Source organism: Hypanus sabinus, unplaced genomic scaffold (genome assembly GCF_030144855.1).
Source record: "Hypanus sabinus isolate sHypSab1 unplaced genomic scaffold, sHypSab1.hap1 scaffold_61, whole genome shotgun sequence".
NCBI classification, from domain to species: domain Eukaryota; kingdom Metazoa; phylum Chordata; class Chondrichthyes; order Myliobatiformes; family Dasyatidae; genus Hypanus; species Hypanus sabinus.
The window spans coordinates 745,719-759,214 of record NW_026781466.1 but is presented as its reverse complement, the minus strand read 5'-3'; the positions used below and the strand labels follow the sequence as shown (position 1 = coordinate 759,214).

The 13,496-nt window shown below is 44.8% G+C and overlaps 1 pseudogene; it reads left to right on the top strand.

The window, feature by feature from the left end:
* The window catches only part of LOC132389597 (zinc finger protein 208-like), a 57,952-nt pseudogene that overhangs the window by 21,745 nt on the left and 22,711 nt on the right, over nucleotides 1-13,496 (top strand).

Genomic DNA, 13,496 nt, shown 5'->3' with positions numbered 1-13,496 from the left:
GAATTTCTGGGAAAGAATTCACTCAGTCATTTGACCTAATGGCTCACCAGCAAGTTCACACTGGGGAGAAGCCGTTCACCTGTTCAGTCTGTGGGAAGGGATTCAATCAGGCATCCAACCAACGGAGACATCATCGAGTTCACACCGGGGAGAAGCCATTCACCTGTTCAGTCTGTGGGAAGGGATTCACTCAGACATCCAACCTATGGAGACATCAGCGAGTTCATACTGGGGAGAAGCCATTCACCTGCTCAGAATGTGGGAAAGGATTCAGTGAGTTATCCAACCTACTGGTACATCAGCGAGTTCACACTGGGGAGAAGCCGTTCACCTGCTCAGAATGTGGGAAAGGATTCAGTGAGTTATACAGCCTACTGAGACATCAGCGAGTTCACACTGGGGAGAAGCCGTTCACCTGCTCAGAATGTGGGAAAGGATTCCGTGAGTTATCCAGCCTACTGAGACATCATCGAGTTCACACTGGGGCAAAGCCATTCACCTGCTCAGAATGTGGGAAAGGATTTACTGATTCATCCACCCTACAGAGTCATCAGCAACTTCACACTGGGGAGAAGCCGTTCACCTGTTCAGAATGTGGGAAGAGTTTTACGCAGTTATCCCAAGTACAGAGTCATTTGCGAGTTCACACTGGGGAGAGGCCATTCACCTGCTCAGACTGTGGGAGCAGATTCACTCATTTATCCAGCCTACAGAGACATCAGCGAGTTCACACTGGGGAGAAGCCGTTCATCTGCTCAGAATGTGGAAAGGGATTCATTCAGTTATCCCACCTACAGAGTCATCAGCGAGTTCACACTGGGGAGAAGCCGTTCACCTGTTCAGAATGTGGGAAGGGATTTACTAAATAATCCCAACTACAGAGTCATCAGCGAGTTCACACTGGGGAGAGACCATTCACCTGTTCAGAATGTGGGAAGAGATTCACTCATTCATCCACCCTACAGCGACACCAGCGAGCTCACACTGGGGAGAAGCCGTTCATCTGTTCAGTCTGTGGGAAGAGATTTACAGAGTCATCCCACCTACTGAGTCGTCAGCGAGTTCACACTGGGGAGAAGCCGTTCACCTGCTCAGTCTGTGGAAAGAGATTCACTGATCCATCCAACCTACAGAGTCATCAGCGAGTTCACACTGGGGAGAAGCCGTTCACCTGTTCAGAATGTGGGAAGCGATTCACTCAGTCATCCCACCTGCAGAGTCATCAACAAATTCACACTGGGGAGAAGCCGTTCACCTGCTCAGAATGTGGGAAGGGATTCACTCAATCTTCCACCCTACTGAGACATGAGCGTGTTCACACTGGTGAGAAGCCATTCAATTGCATAGAATGTGGGAAACGGTTCACTCTGTCATCCCACCTTCTGGAACACCAGCGAGTTCACACTGGGGATAAGCCGTTCCCCTGCTCAGAATGTGGGAAGAGATTCACTCGCTCCTCCGACCTACAGAGTCATCAGCGAGTTCACACTGGGGAGAAGCCATTCATCTGCTTCGTCTGTGGGAAGAGATTCACTGAGTCATTCAGATTACTGGAACATCAGCGAGCTCACACCGGAGAGAGGCCATTCACCTGCTCAGAATGTGGGAAGAGATTCAGTCGCTCTTCCACACTACAGAGACATCAGCGAGTTCACACTGGAGAGGAGCCATTTACCTGCTGAGTATGTGGGAAAGGATTCACTCAGTCATCCCAACTACTGGCACACCAGTCAGTTGTTATGAATCCCTAGGTTTTGTTTGCTGTGGACTGTCATTTTAAGAGAGAGAGATTAAGAAGGTGAATCAGTCTGACTTGCAGCTTGTTTACATCACTCCCAGCTTGTTTAGTTTTAACTGAGGACACAGACACTCAGAGTCAGACAGAGATGAAGGAGGAAAAATGGAAGGATCTATACAAGGGAAATAGGTGCCAAGGGTCACTGTTTGGAATTTCCCTATGCCCACAAAAATGGGTTAATTATCGATTCAGCGTACTCAAATGTGTGGTTGTCACGTTGTTTGATCCGTATGAGTGGATCTGATTTGGGGTATCCTATGAAGACCACTGATGTGTTAACCCTTGCCTGGGTGTGGTGTGGTAATTCATTTGAAGATGATACCCCTTGTGACAAGTCACTTTGGGTGGTAATTAGTATGTGGATTTGGAAGGATGACAGATAAAATCTACAGTGATTGTTCTCTTGTTTTACCACCATGGAACCTGTGGAATTTGAAGTAATTGCCTTCCCTTTACATTTACCCTAGATTACAAATATCTCTCTCATCAGTTATTCCGTGGTTGAACTGAACTTTCATAATTTACCATCTCAAGACTCCAGACTCCAGGCAGTCCTGACGAAGGGTCTCGGCTTGAAATGTCGACAGTACTTCTCCTTATAGATGCTGCCTGGCCTGCTGTGTTCCACCAGCATTTTGTGTGTGTGTTGTTCCAGGTGTAGTCTATTGGTGCTGATTCATTTCAAAAGCTTTACAATTCATAACAAAATTGGGGCCTGCATCTGGGATATGAACATCTATGGGGGCATAGTCATTAATTATCGATTTCATTGGGGAAGTCCCTTTTGATTTATTTGTGTGTGGAAAATCAGCAGCGGATGCTGATTATTGTTTGGAAGCGGCAACCTCTGAGGCATTAGAGGATGCCAGACGGATTGAGTTGTTGAGTCTTGCTAGAAGGATAAAACTTGTTATGTTGAAATTGACAATGAGGAGGGCACAGTTGCAGAGGATAACAGCTGAACAGTATATATCTGAGAGTGTGTTTAAAGTGGAGGATTTGGAGGTGTTTCCTGAAAGTAAACCTAGTGAGCTTGAGCTCCAGTACAAGTGAGAAAAATTAAAGATGGAGGCTGCGGAAAGGCAGAGGCAATTTGAGGCTATCGAGGCAGAAAATCAGAGAGGAGGCAGAAAAACAGAGGGAGGAAGCAGAAAGACAGAGGTATTCGAGCTGGAAAAGATAGTGGTTGCAGAAAAGTGGTCTAGCGTTAGACTCTGGTGATAAGTTTGAGGCCATTCAGTAAATTAAATTGGTACCTCCATTTGATGAGACAGAGGTTGATAAATACTTACAGCATTTTGAGAAGATTGCTTAGAATTTAAAGTGGCCAAAAGAGGGTTGGTTCTCTTACAAAGTGTAATTAAGGGGGAGGCTTAGCAAGCCTATTCTGTTTTGTCAGTTGATTGAGCAGATGATTATGTCATAGTGAAAGAAGCTGTGCTCAAAGCTTACGAGTTGGTCCGAGAATCATACAGGCAAAAGTTTAGAAATTTGTGGAAATCTGTGAACCGGACATCTGTAATTTGCTTATGAGAAGTCTATGTGTTTTGATCGCTGGTGCACATATATGATGTTATATATGATGATGATAAATATATGATGATTTTAATAGCTTGAAAGAGTTAGTTTTAATTGAAGAATTCATAAAGTTTGTCCCTGATGACATAAAGACATATTTAGATGAAAAGGATGCTGCCACTTTGCAGGAGTCTGCTAGATTAGCAGATGAGTTTGCTTTAACTCATAAGGTTAAGTTTACCCCGAATAACAGCTTCCAAAAGAGTAGCAGGGATCGCCAGGGTAAACCAGAAATTACAGCTGGGACGAGTGACAAGCGTAAGGATGAAGGGAAGCAGTTGAAAGAGAAATATTCTGGTCTTGTTGTTACTATTGTAAGAAAGCTGGTCATATGATGGCTAATTGTTCTGTCCTGAAGAAGAAAAAGGAAAAGGAGGCAGTCCCGAATGCCTGTGATCAGTCTATTGAAGCACCAGTAAACCCACAGGGTTCTGAACATTCTGTTGAGGCTCAGTTATGGACTGAGAGTTCTGTCCAAATTAAGAAGGATTTGATCACTTTATGTTAAATGGGTTTGTATTAGTAAAGGAAGGGTGAACCCAAGAACCAGTGAAAATTCTTCAAGTTACTGGTGATTCTCAGTCACTTATATTAGACAGCGTTCTAAAGTTTGGTGATGAGACTTAACACTGGTGAGGTAAATCTTATTAAAGGCATTGGGGGTGGCATGGTTTCTGTGCTGTTGTACAAGGAAACTTTACTGTCAGGGTTGGTTTTGTGACCTGTTAAAATCGGATTATACTCCATTTTACCATTGGAAGATGTTAGTTTGCTGTTAGGGAATGACCTAAAATTGTTCCTGCAGTGCTGTTGACAACTAAGACAACCATTGACGACCCACAGAGGGATTTTAACATTTATGCTTCCTGCGCAGGAATTCGAAGTATGGCTAAAAAGTCTGCCAATGCAGACAGTTCTGTGCAGCATGATTCTGATACCCATGATAGCCAAAATCGGGATTCATGTTATGACGTCAGGGAATTTCTGCCTTCATTGTTTCAATTTCAGGTCGTAAGTCTGATGAGAAAGATTTATCCCTGTGTAGGAAGGAGTTTATAGCAGAACAGAACCGAGACCCTGAGATTGAAGCTTTAAAAGAAACAGCAGTCTCAGATGATGAGACTAAGAAAGTGCCAGTAGGGTATTATCTCAAGGATGGAGTGTTAATGAGGAAGTGGAGGCCACCTGCTATACCAGCGAGTGAGAAATGGGCAATTGTTCACCAAGTTGTAGTTCCTAAAGTTATATGGCTGAAATTTTAACTTTGACCCGCAGTATGCCATTAGGTCGACATTTTGGAGTGAATAAAACTGTAAACAGTTATGAAATAATTCTACTGGCCTAATTTCAGGAAAGATGTTGTGACCTTTTGCAGAAGCTGTCGCACTTGTCAAGTTGTGGGTAAACCAAATCAGGTCACGCCAGTGGCCCCACTCTGCTCTATACCTGCATTCGGTGAACCCTTTTTAAAATTTATAGTGAGGGGAACTTTGTCCTTGTTAAAGGAACAGTGGATTTATGGGGATGTACATGTTAACTTGTTAGACTTTGTTTAGAAGTTCAAGAATAAACTACACCAAGTCTGTAGTCCAGTGAGACAAAACTTAAAGATCTCTCAAAACAAAATGAAGTGTTGGTTTGATAAGTGAGCTTGAGAAAGAAAATACCAGGTCGGAGATAAGGTGCTTGAAATAGTTTCTCAAATTAATGATCTGAATAATGCTATTAAAACACCCGACCAACGTAAACTAACACAGGTGGTACACATAAATATAATAACTCCTTATTTTGACAAGCAGGCACCATCTGTGAGTGTTGTTGTCAAAACATATGAATCTGGCAACCCTGAGAATGAAACAATTGACTCGTCTGAGAATTTTCACAAGTCAAACATGGTCCCAGTTAGGATAATGAATTTGGTTGTTCCAGAAAACATTGTAAACAAGTCGGCTCATCTGCAGCCAAAGCAACAACAATAGCTGAAGGAAGTAATCCTGATGTTTAAAGATTTATTTCCCGATGTTCCCAAGCAAACCACGGTCGCAGTACATGATGTAGATATTGGTCAAGCCAAACCGATCAAACAACACCCATATTGCATGAACGTCGAAAAGTGTAAATTGGCTGAGCAAGGAATTGAATATATGCTGAAAATGGTATTATTAGTCCATTGGCATCAGATTGGAGTCACCCTGCGTTATTGTGCCTTAACCTGATGGTGGTGTTAGATTTTGCACTGATTATGGGAAGGTAAATGCAGTAACAAAAACAGAATCCTCTCCTATCCCTAGGGAGTATGATTGCATCAATAAGGCTGGAAAAGCTAAATTTCTTACAAAGATTGATCTGTTGAAAGGGTATTGGTGTGTTTCATTGACGGACAGAGGTAGAGAAATTTCTGCATTTGTGGCACCTTCTGGGTTGTATGAACACAATGTTTTCTCTTTTGGAAGGAAAAATGGTCCAGGATCATTCCAGAGAATGATTGATTCTGTAATTCCAGGGTTAGAACACACAGATGCCTATATTGATGACTTAGCCACAGGGAGTGACACTTGGGAAGAGCATATCTCTGCAGTAGAAAAGCCGTTTGACAGGCTTTCTCAGGACGACCTTACAGTTAGCTAAGAGTGAATTTGGCCATGCCACTGTGACCTGTCTTGGCTATGTTGTTGGTCAAAGCAAGTTGGCTCCTGTTCGGGCAAAAGTCCAGGCAATTTCTCAAGTTCCTATTCTGACTGATAAGAAGGCTCTTGGAAGGTTTCTGGGAATGGATGGATATTATCGTAAGAACTTTGCTGCTATCGCTCTTTCTCTGACCAATCTCCTGAAGAAGCGTGAAAAGTATGTTTGGACTGAACCTTGTCGGGAGGCATTTGATCGATTGAAAGTTATTATTTGAGGTTAGGCCAATCAATGTAGTGCTGTCAGCCAATTTCATTAGCAGGTTGGAGCTGTGGGTGGCAACACAAGTCATGGGTGCACAGAGAGTAAAGGAGAGGGCCAAAGAGAAAACACTGTGGGGTATGTGTCCTGAGGGTCAGAGAGATAGGAGATGGAGCCCACTCTTACTACCTGCTGGCGATCTGACAGGAAGTCCAGGATCCAGCTACACAAGGCAGGGTGAAGGCCGAGGTCTCTGAGCTTCTCGTCGATACTTCACGCCTTTGTATGGCTACTGCTCTGCCCACGACTGTAAGGAACTGCAGAGAACTTTGGAGAGCAGAGAACATCAGAGAAACAAGCCTCCATCCATGGACTCTCCCTACACTTCCTCTCCCTCAGAAAAGCAGGGCATGTGCACAAAGAACCTCATAACCTGGACATTCTTCCTGCAAACCCGCTCCCCCATCGGGGAAGAGATACAAAAGCCTTAAAGCGAACCACCCGGCTCAAGGACGGCTTCCTGTCTGCAGTTACAAGCCAAATGAATGATAAAATGGACTCGACCTCACAATATAACTCGACGTGACCCTGCACCATATGTCTATCTGCACTGCACTTTCCCTGCAGCAATAATGCTTTGTTACAGTTATTGTTTTATCGTATATCAGCTCGATGTACCGTTGTAATGTATCGATCTGTGTGGATGGTACGTCAGGGAAGATTTGAACTGTCGTTCAGTACATGATGATAATAAACAAATTCCCCATTTTAATTGTGTGCAAATATTAGACAGACTGAGCTTCTGCTCTGGAACCACAGAAGGAAACTGAACAGTTCTCTTTCTGAGGAACGCAAATAAATAGAAAAGGCTTTAATCTCTCATTACGATCTGCTGTAAGTGGGATCAGGTGACTAGTGGTGGGTCTCCCATATTAATATCAGAATCAGGTTTAATAGCACCGGCATATATCATGAAATACGTTCAGAAGTAGAACCTAATTTTTAACCATAGATTTTAACAATTGTGATTTAATATAAGAATATAAATATCACATTGTTAAATTATATAAATAGTACAAAATGAAAAAAAGATGTAATAAACTATTTTAACTGTGCCGACTGTTTGACTGACTGGGTTGTTGCTTTGGAAGTAGTGGAGTGAAGCTTGACTGAACTGCACACATTTATGAGAAGCTCAGATAATTATAAAAAGCTAAATTCTCACACAAGTGGGTCAGACACCCAGAAACATCGGCAGCACTTCAGCAGGTAAAAACAGTGGAATGAAACATGCTGAAAATATTGCCGAAAAAAAACCATATTGTCCACCACAACGAGAGGACGTGACAGATCCGGATCTCACTGCCTTGTCTGAACGGGGAAAGATGAAGCTACACGTATAGGTAGAGCAGTGACCCGCAGATGCTGCAGATCTGCAGAGAAACGTGAACAGGAACCGGGATCACATGGCCGCTTTGGTCTCTCACCCCCAGACAGATGTCCGTTTACCCACTACTCTGTGGAAAGACGCAAACGCCGCTCACATCTCCTCTCACCTTAAATGTATTAGACATTTCAACCTCCAGGAAAAATATATCGTCTGTCCACTCTATCTATTCCTCTCGTAATCTTATGAACGTCCATCCAGTCTCACCCCAGCCTGCGCCGCTCTGGAGAAAACAACACAAGTTTGTCCAACCTCTCGTTATAGCTCATGCCCTCTAATCCAGGCAGTGTCCTGGTAAACCTCTTCTGCGCCATCTCCAAAGCCCCGACATCCTTCCGAGAATGGGGGCGACCAGAACTGTATGAAACACTCCAGATGTGGTCTAACTAGTTCTATAAAACTGTGTTCCAAACTGTGGCGTTTTAGAAACGAACCAGCAGCACCAGAGTTCACAGTGGAGTCTGATCTTGATGTTAAAACCATTATCTTTAGTAGTATCGACTTATAATATAGTAACTTAACGAAATGAAGGGAAGTTAACAGTGTTATGTGTATATGTGTGTAAATATATCTCCCAGACTATCGAGACTGAGGGAACAAAGCTTAGAATCTTGAGATGGTAAAGTAGGAAAGTCCAGTAATCTACGGAATAAATGATGGGAGAGAAATATTTGTAATCCAGGGTGAAACGTAGAGAAACGGCCGTTACTTCAACCAACCGCCGTCGAAGTTCTTATCCGCTGAATCCGTCCACAGACGAGTTATCAGCGAAGTGACCTGTCACAGGAATACCGTCTTCCAGGGGATACCACACAACATACCCAGACAAGGGTTAACACAAGATATTCCAAAACCCACTCCTATGGATTACACGAAGTGACAGCCACACACAATCGTTGTGGTTCCGTGTACCGATGATCAACCCACTCTTGCGGGCATAGGAGAGTTCCAAGCCTCAGCTGCGACTAACTGAAGCGATCAGCTTTTCCAGTCTCCCTCTCTCTCTAGACTGGCCGACTGCCTGTCTGCAGATCGCTCTCTCTCTCTTATGGTTCAGTCCACAGTCAGCGCTGTCAGCCTGTGACTGACGTCATAGTCCCGCCTCCTCACGCCGGCGCTCTTAAAGAAACAGTCACAGTACGACCGCAGGCTCGTAACAGCCGCAACACAACTTCCCGACTTTTGAACTCAGTGCTTCAACTAATAAAGACAACCACGCCATTTGCCTTCTTAACCACCCGATCAATCTGTGCAGTCTCTTTCAGGGAGCGATGAACTTGGAGTCTGAGATCCCTCTGATCATCGACAATGCTCAGGGTTTTGCATTTAACAGTGTATTGTCTCATACATTCGACCTACCGAGCTGCCAAGATGATCATCACTAATCAAATCTCACTGAGATTTCTCAGGTCCTGTTGAATTTATTGCCAAGTGCACAAGTACGGGAAGGTACAGGTACAGAGAAACACTGACTTGTGGCAGCATCACAGGCAAGTACATTCAGGTAGCACACGGAACACAAGTTATATGAGTCTCGGTCAGTAACCATCTATAAATATGTTTTATGCCATTATCGATATATAAAATACATTGTGTCATGATCAATATTAAAATGTGCATTTGTGTCAATAACAGATTTGGAAATGTTGAATTTGGTCCCTGTCTCCATTCCTCCTGTAATCCACAACGAGCTCCTTTGTTTTCGTTACAATGAGGGAGAGGTTGTTTTCTTGACATGACTCTGTCGGGGTGATGACTTCTTCTCTGTAGGCTGCCTCGTTATTATTTGGGATCCGGCGGATCAATGTACCGTGGTCAGCAAATCTAATTAGCAGATTGGAACCCGGCACTGCAGCCCCACAGTGCACTATGTACTGATTGCAAAGCTACGAAATTGCATGTGAATAGCCTCCCCTCCCCCAACTCCACTCTTTCTGCCTCACCAGCAGACTGGGACATCTCACATCTCGCTGCCTCCGCCAGGACATTAAACTGTGAACAACTGTGGTCAGGGACTGATCTCTGGGGTACTCCAAACGCTACCTCCTTCCAGTCTGAAAACGACCCACTCATCCAGACACACACTACCGGCAGTTTATCATCTCCAACGAAAAAGCCTAATCACCTACTCCCGATGTTCAATGCCATTGCTGACTCTGAGTTTACCACCGTCAAATGCCGGGAGGGACATAATAATCAGAAAGTCTCTAGTCGCAGCCGTGTGAATAAAATGTGATCTCAGTGGGTGTGTGGCGCATGCTCAGAATGCGAAGGAGACAGACAAACTGAGCCAAGTCACAGACTGATGAAGGGGAGGAATGATCCATTTTGATACAGAGAGGGAAGCAGAGAGTTTGATGTTGTGCCTGATGCCGGAACTGTGGCCAGTTAGAAGATGAAGTCTTGTTCCTCCAACTTGTTTTGAACTGTGAAAATGTTTTATTTATCAGAAGGCACCATGGAGACTAAAGTTATTTGAGTTGAAATGTTGTCCTTCACCCACCGACGTGCTTTGTAAGCTTTTAACAGTGTAGAAAAGGCAAAGGACTTGTGTATGGGAATCACAACACAACAGCACGTTAGTTCTGCTGTATCTGTCAGTTCACCAGCGCTTGAATGCCGCCGATCCTTGAATGTGGAGGCGGAGATGCTGGAGAAGACAGCGCCCCACTCGCTACAAGGAGAGCCCGAACATGTGTCCATGCCCGTGATCTGATTGGATACATCGCCATGACGTTCAGAGCACTGTGACGTCATTCACTGGCTCTCATTTTGGAAGGGATTCAGTCGGCCATCGCAGATTCACCAACAGCTTCGCTCTGGGAAGCGGCCGTTCACCTGCTCCGTGTGTGCAAAGAGACTCATTCAGTTAACCCACCTTGTGATGCTCCGGTGAGTTCACAATATATAGAGGCCACATTTCTGTCCGGAGTGAGCAAAGAGTTTTACTCAATCATCCCAGCTGCTGCAACACCAGCAACTTCACATCAGGGAGGAAGTTCAAATCAGCTCTGTGTTAAATGTTTAACCATCACGGTGACTGAAGGCAGCTGCAGGTTCATGAGGGACTGTTACTGTCAGATTCTGCAGTTCTTGCGGCTGCTCATCGCACCCAGGACTGAACCCTGGTCACTGAGCATTGGAGGAGTCTGTTCTGCTGATGTTAGCCTTAAACTAGACTGGCGTTTAATATTGTGGAGCTGTGAAAGATAAATCAGCTCTGTATCAAATCCCGTGTGTCAGGTACTTACTGTCTCTATCACACTCAAAATGTACACTAGAGAGGCCACTCGGCCCATCTGATCCTTACCCATGTTTCTGTTCCATATCAGTATATGAAAATCTATCCCTGTCGTTCCCCTCTCACCCTCCCTGAGATGACAGGTTGCAACTAGTCACCACTCCGTCGGATAGGAGATTTCCCTTGAATTTCATAGAATCACAGAAATCTACAACATATTACCGATGCTTTGGCCCACAATGTATGGCCGACCATATAACTTACTCTAGATCTGCTTAGAAATACCCTATCGCATAGCCACCTATTTTCCCAAGCTCCATGTACCTTTCTAAGAGTCTCTTAAAAGACCCTATTGTATCCGCCTCTACCACCGTCGCTGGCAGTGCATTCCACACACACGCCACTCTTTGCTTATAAAAACTCAGCTCTGACATGTCCCCTGTACCTACTTCCAGGCAGCTTAAACCGATTCCCCCTCGTGTTAGCCGTTTCAGCCCCTGGAAAAAGCCTCTGGCTATCCACACGATCAATGCCTCTCATCATCTTATACACCTGCATGAATTTCCTGCATGATTTTCTCCGGGCTGAACAAGACGATGAGCTCACTGTGGTTGTGACGTTGTTCAGGGCTCCGGACGAAGTTGGTTAAACTCCTTCTTCTCCGCTCTTTTCAATGTTTTGGGTCATTTTCACCAATTTTAAAGGACTGTGCTTCAGACAGCCGGGTTGTTGCAATTGTTATGTACCAGCAGCAATAGATCACTAACGGAGTCTGGTTTCGATGTTAAAACCACTCTCTTCATTAGTATTGTGACGGGGTCCTGAATTACCCCTATGAACTGTGTTTTCGAAAAGAGAGAGGGAGCTGTTCAGCACGAGAGAGAGAGAGAGAGAGAGAGAGAGAGAGAGAGAGAGAGAGAGAGAGAGAGAGAGAGAGAGAGAGAGAGAGAGAGAGAGAGAGAGAGAGAGAGAGAGAGAGACTGCTCAGAGACGGTGTTATGGTTTCTCTGCAAGCTTGTTTACACTTTTACAAGGACACTGTCAGCTTCTGTGTTCTTCCAGAGAGAGAAGGGAGGAACTGTTTGATGGACAGCTGGGGCTCAGCACGGTGAGATAAGTACGAGGTCCGCTGATAGACCTCCAGACCTCCTAACCCTAACCCTGACCCTAACGAGAGAGAGAGAGAGAGAGAGAGAGAGAGAGAGAGAGAGAGAGAGAGAGAGAGAGAGAGAGAGAGAGAGAGAGAGAGAGAGAGAGTCACTGACTGACTGAGACTGCTCGGAGACGATGTTATGGTTTCTGTGCAAGCTTGTTGACACTTTTACAAGGACACTGTCAGCTTTTGTGTTCTTACAGAGAGTGAAGGGAGGAACTGTTTGATGGACAGCTGGGGCTCAGCACGGTGAGATAAGTACGAGGTCCGCTGATAGACCTCCAGACACATGGTTTTGGACACTGAATGAGCTTTGTTGTGTCCACAGGAAAAGGTGGGCTTTGGAAGATCGATCAGGAGCATCGATCAGTGGCTCTCGCAGTGTGAAAAGGCTGTGACCGGTGGGGAGTTATTCGTGTGTCCATCCCTCGCCTGGGTTAATAACTCCACCACAGAAGAACGGTCCCGTTTGTAGTGTCACAGTCGGTGACATCCAAAGGATTTCGGAGGACGACGGGACTATCGACGGCGTCAGCTTACCTGAAGACTCAAACCTCTCCTCTCTCTCTCCATCACTACTCGACTCAATCCCACGAACTGAAACGAACTTCACTCATCACCGTAAGACGGCATCCATTCACCCCGAGGCGTGAAGAAGCTTGGCTTCCCTATTTCCACACACACACACGCACACACACACACACACACACACACACACACACATATATATAAAATCATTGATAACCTGTTTGATATATCTGCATTTATATTGCTGTAGTTACTAATAAATAGCATTAGTTTATAGCAATACCAGACTACACGGTGTTTTCTATTTCTGCTGGATCTTTGACCCGTCACGGGGTACGTAACAGTATATAAGATTAAATGAAATAAACAGAAGTTAACAGTGTTATGCGTGTATATAGCTCCCAAACTATCAAGCTTGGGAAACAATGCTTAAAGTCTTCAGATGGTAAATTAGAAAAGTAGAGAGTAATGTAGAGAGAAGGCAATTATGAAGAATTCCACACACATTCCACGCTGGGTAAACGAAATAACAGTCGCCGAAGATTAGAAATTTCACCAGGTGTCAGTCACAGGAATATCGTCTTCAAGTGGTTAGCACAGAACACCCCGATTTCAGGCAAGGGACAACAAAAGTGATACCACAGGATACTCCAGCAAATCCACACATATTGATGATACGAAGTGACAGTCACACATCCGTTGTGCACTGCGTGCCGATGATCAGATCAACCCAACCTTTTGGGCATGGAAGAGTTGCAGCCTATAGCAGTCACACGCTGAAGTTCCAACAGCTTGTCTCCCTCTCCCGCTCCCGCAGCTTGTGTCTGACGTCATGGTAGACATGACAGCGCACCTGAACACGCTG